Source organism: Oryctolagus cuniculus, chromosome 5, assembly GCF_051225735.1.
Source record: "Oryctolagus cuniculus isolate XC-2025 breed Fujian yellow rabbit chromosome 5, ASM5122573v1, whole genome shotgun sequence".
Taxonomy (NCBI): Eukaryota; Metazoa; Chordata; class Mammalia; order Lagomorpha; family Leporidae; genus Oryctolagus; species Oryctolagus cuniculus.
The window spans coordinates 87004003-87009682 of record NC_142871.1 but is presented as its reverse complement, the minus strand read 5'-3'; the positions used below and the strand labels follow the sequence as shown (position 1 = coordinate 87009682).

The 5680-nt window shown below is 36.8% G+C and overlaps 1 pseudogene; it reads right to left on the bottom strand.

The window, feature by feature from the left end:
• Positions 1-5044: 5044 nt before the first annotated feature.
• On the bottom strand, positions 5045-5213 carry LOC127493302 (U2 spliceosomal RNA; annotated as a pseudogene).
• Positions 5214-5680: the final 467 nt, after the last annotated feature.

Genomic DNA, 5680 nt, shown 5'->3' with positions numbered 1-5680 from the left:
TGAAATCTTTACTTAATGTATACTAAACTGATCTTCTGTAAAAAAAAAAAAAAGAAATTATCAATTCTCAACTTGACTCTCACTGGGATTAAACATGACAATAGGTATGATCTGATTTCATCATCATTTAAAAAATCATCTATTATTTTTCACTTTATGTTTGTGTGGGAGCAAACTGTTGAAATCTTTACTTAATGTATGCTAAACTGATCTTCTGTATATAAAGAGAATCGAAAATGAATCCTCATGTGAATGGAAGGGGAGAGGGAGTGGGAAAGGGGAGGGATGCGGGTGGGAGAGACGATATGGGGGGGAAGCCATTGTAATCCATAAGCCGTACTTTGGAAATTTATATTCATTAAATAAAAGTTAAAAAAAAAACATATATATATAAAAGAAACAAAAGGTCACTTCAGTGCTTAGTTTTCTGAAGAGTTGCAACCGTTTTAAACTCTTATATGTGTGGAAACTGCATAACAGCAAAGATAAACACCTTTCAGAGTCAGAATAAAGTGTACCGGAAGAAGCATACTCATGTTTACAATTTACTTTGAATTATACTAGAAATAAGATGGTTGATAGCCTAAAAATGTAAAAAACAATAATGTCTTCTGCAAGAAGAAACTTGTACGTCCATTAGCACATTGGGATTTATCAATAATATATATGTCAAGTAGTTAACATTAAAAATATAAGACAGTATAATTCCCACCTCTCTCTCTCTCTCTCTCTCTCTGCCTCTGCTTCTCTCTGTGTGTAACACTGACTTCCAAACAAATAAATAATCCTTAAAAAATAAAAATCTTAGACAAATTAAGTATAGGAAGAACATACCCTCAACACAATAAAGGCTATACACAGCAAACTCACAGCCAACATCATATTATAAAGGAAAAATGGAGAGCATTTCCACTAAGATCTGGAATCAGACAAGGATGCCCACTCTTGCTATTCACATTCACTATAGTTCTGAAAGTTTTAGCCAGAGCCATTAGGCTAAAGAAAGAAATCAAAAGTATATAAATCAGAAAAGAGGAAGGCAAATTTTCTGTGTTTGCAGATGACATGACAAAACTTTACCAAAAGATTCTTAGGACTGAAAAGAGAATTCAGCAAAGCTGCAATACACAAAATCAACACACACACACAAAAAAAAACTAGCATTTTTATACACTAACAACGGTCTCGCTGAAAAAGAAATTATAAGAACAATCCCATTCACAATATCTACAAAAAAATTTAAATACCTTTGGATAAATTTAACCAAGGATGTGAAAGACTTCTACAATGAAAATTACTAATCACTAGTGAAAGAAATAGAAGATACTGGTGGCACTGTTTCACAGTAGGCTAGCTCTCCTGTTTTTGTGTTGGCACCCCATTTAGGGGCTGGTTTGTGTCCCAGCTGCTCCCCTTCTGATCCAGCTCTCTTCTATGTCCTGGAAGGCAGTGGAAGATGACCCAAGTGTTTGGGCCTCTGTACCTGTGTGGGAGACCCAGAAGATGCTACTGGCTCCTGGCTTCGAATGGGCCCAGCTCCAGCCATTGTGGCCATTTGGGAATTGAACCAGTGGGTGGAAGACTTTTCTCTCTGTCTTTCCCTCTCCCTCATAACTCAACCTCTCAAATAAATAAATAAATAAAATCTTTAAAAAAGAATAGAAGAAGATACACAAAGATGGAAGGACCTCTCATATGCATGAATTAGAAGAATTAACATTATCAAAATGTACTTACTACCCAAAGCAATTTGAATATTCAACAAATTCCCATCAAAATACCAATGACTTTTTTACAGAATTATAATAATAATCCCAAAGTTTATATGGAAGCATGAAAGACCACAAATTACCAAAACAATCTTGAACAATAAAAATAAAGCCAGATGCATCACAATATCAAATTTTAAGACATACTACAGAGCTATTACAACCAAAGAAGCATGTTACAGATGTAAAAATAGACTTGTGCACAAGTAGAACACACGATACAAAAATCAACTCACAATGGATCAAGGACCTAAGCTTAAGACCTGGAGCTATCAAATAACTACAGGAGAACATAAGAGAAAAGTTGTAAGACATTGGCCTAGGCAAAGATTTCTTGGATAAGACCACAAAAGCACAGGCAACAAAAGCAAAAATAGACAAGTGGAATTATATGAAGCTAAGAAGCTTCTATACAGCAAAGAAAACAACAAAATGAATAGATAACCAACAAAATGGGAGAAAATATTTCAAAATATGCATCTGATAAAAGACTAATATTCAAATAAATAAAGAAATGAAGAAATACAACAACAACAACAAAACAATCCAGTTAAGAAAGGGGCAAAGGATCTGAATAGATATTTTTCAAAAGAAGAAATGCAATGGCCAAAAACACATGAAAAATTTTGGTATCACTAGCCATGAGGAAAATGCAAATCATAACCACAGTGAGGTATCACCTCACTCCAGTCAGAGTGGTCGTTATCCAAAAGTCAAAAAATAACACATGCTGACAAGGGATGTAGAGAAAAAAGAACCCTAATACACTGTTGGTTTGAATGAAATAAATATAGTCATTATGGACTACAATATGGGAATTTCTCAAAAAACTAAATATAGATCACCATATGATCCAGCTGACTTTAAGGTATATCTTCAAATGAAATGAAGTCAGCATATGAAAGATATACCTGCACTCTCCTGTTTATCACAGTCCAGTTCACAATAGCAAAGATATCGACCGGCGCCGCGGCTCACTAGGCTAATCCTCTGCCTGCCGCACCAGCACCCCGGGTTCTAGTCCCAGTTGGGGTGCCGGATTCTGTCTCGGTTGCTCCTCTTCCAGTGCAGCTCTCTGCTGTGGCCCAGGAAGGCAATGGAGGATGGCCCAAGTGCTTGGGTCCTGCACCCGCATGGGAGACCAGGAGGAAGCACCTGGCTCCTGGCTTCAGATAGGCGCAGCATACCGGCCGCAGCGCGACAGCCGTAGTGGCCATTTGGGGGGTAATCCAACAGAAGGAAGACCTTTCTCTCTCTCTCTCTCTCTCTCTCTGTCTAACTCTGTCTGTCAAAAAAAAAAAAAAAAGATATGGCTCCAACTTAGATGCCCATCAAATAGTGACACTGGATAAAGAAAATGTAGTCTGTGCACACAATGGAAATATTACTAAGCCATAAGAAGAATAAAACTCTAGCATTTGAGACAAAATGAATGGGACTGGAGATCATTACATTAAGTGAAATAAGCCATATTCTTACATATATATTTTTATGCCATATATATATATGCCATATTCTTACATATAGATAGATAGATCTATATATATATATATAGAGAGAGAGAGAGATAGGTAGATATAGATATATTTATATCTATATCTATATAAGAATCACCTCAGGACTTGATTACTCACAAACTTGGCTCCTGCTAAAGTTAGAACTGCTATGGGTAGAACCTCCATGTGGCCTCCCCATGTACTTGAACTCTGCAGACTAGAAGTCTCATGGTAGAATGTCATGTTCATCAATTGGAAGGCTCAATTGTATAAAACTATCTTCTCCATATAAACTTATGAGCTCATTGTGTTTTCAATCACAATTACAGTAAAGCATGTGTGTGTGTATAACTCAGCAAGCTGATTCTGAAAGTTAAGCATATGTACAAGGAATCAAGGCACTCTTGAGAAAGAAAAGGAAAGTAGTGCTTTAGTACATAAGGAGATTCTAAAGCTATAGCAACATGACAGCGTGAAATCATACCAGGAAAAAAGAAGACCAATGAAACATAAATGAGAGCCCAGGAAGAAAACTATGACTATAAGGATGCTTAATTCTGGAAAGAAAAAAATATGGCACTGCAGATCAATGGGGAAAAGAGCTTACTTTGTAGTAAATGATACTTGGAAAATTGGAATATATATGTGAAATTTGAAAATGAGATTCAATAACAAAAGACAATGAAGGTTAGCTGCAGAAGAATTAAATGTCTATTTATAAAATGCAAAGCTCTAATGATTTTAGAAGATAATGTATAATTTTAGAAGATAATTTTAGAATTTGAAAAAATAAAAATTTTAGATGTCTTAATGTTCTATCTTAAGACACAAATAAGCCACAAAAAGGATTAATAAACTAATAAAACAAAGACAGTAGCTCATCATAAAATATTCTAGGGAGGTTGAAAAGTAACTACAATGTAGGAAAACATATTTCAAGTTCTATTTGCAACAAAAGACTTTGATTGAAAATATATAAAAATTGGGTATAAAAAGAACATACCCAATCACCATCAAGGCAATATATGACAAGCCCACAGCCAGCATCTTATTGAACATTTCCACTAAAACCCAGAAACAGAAAAAGATGCCCACCCTATGCCCATTACTATTGAAAATTCCTATTACTATTCAATATAGTTATGAAAGTTTTAGCCGAAGACATTAGATAAGAAAAAGAAGTCAAGGGATATAAATGGAAAAGGATGAAGTCAAATTATCCCCATTTGCAGATGTGATCATATAAATAGGGGAACCAAAAGACTCCACCAAGACACTAGAGGAACTCATAAAGTGAGTTTGGCAAAGTTGCAGAATATAAAACCAACACTCAAAAGTCAATAGCCTTTGTATACATGAACAATGTCATGCTGAGAAAGAACTTGTAAAATCAATACAATTCACAATAGTTACAAAACATTTAAATGTCTTGGGATAAATTTACCCAAGGATATTTTTTTTTATTTTTTTATTTTTTTATTTATTTATTTTTTTTTTTTTTTGACAGGCAGAGTGGACAGTGAGAGAGAGAGACAGAGAGAAAGGTCTTCCTTTGCCGTTGGTTCACCCTCCAATGGCTGCCGCGGCCGGCGCGCTGCGGCCGGCACACCGCGCTGATCCGATGGCAGGAGCCAGGAGCCAGGTGCTTTTCCTGGTCTCCCATGGGGTGCAGGGCCCAAGCACCTGGGCCATCCTCCACTGCACTCCCGGGCCACAGCAGAGGGCTGGCCTGGAAGAGGGGCAACCGGGACAGAATCCGGTGCCCCAACCGGGACTAGAACCCGGTGTGCCGGCGCCGCTAGGCGGAGGATTAGCCTAGTGAGCCGCGGCGCCGGCCCAAATTTACCCAAGGATATGAAAGATCTCTAAAATAAAAATTATAAAACATTAAGGAGAGAAATGGAAGAAGACTCTTCACCTGATCTTAGCCAAAAGGCTGAGAAGAGAGGAAGAAGGACTCTTGAAATGGCAAAATCTTCTATGTTGATAGATTGGAAGAGTTAATTCATCAAAATGTCCATACTACCCAAAGCAATTTATAGATTTAATGTGATACCAAACAAAATACCAGAGATCTGGAAAAAATGACTCTAAATTCATGTGGAATCACAAGAGACCCAAAATATCTAAAGCAATCTTAAACAATAAAAATAAAGCCAGACAAAGGACTTGATGAGGCATTTTTCAAGAGAGGAAATTCAAATGGCCAACAGACACTTGAGAAAATGCTCAGGATCACTACCCATCAAAGAAATACAAATCAAAACTACAATGAGGCTTCACCTCATTCCAGTTAGAATGGCTCACATACAGAAATCAACAAATGACAAATTCTGGAGAGGAAGTAGGGAAAAAGGTACCCTGGTCCACTGTTTGTTGGAATGTAAACTGATGTAAACACTGTGGAAGATGGTA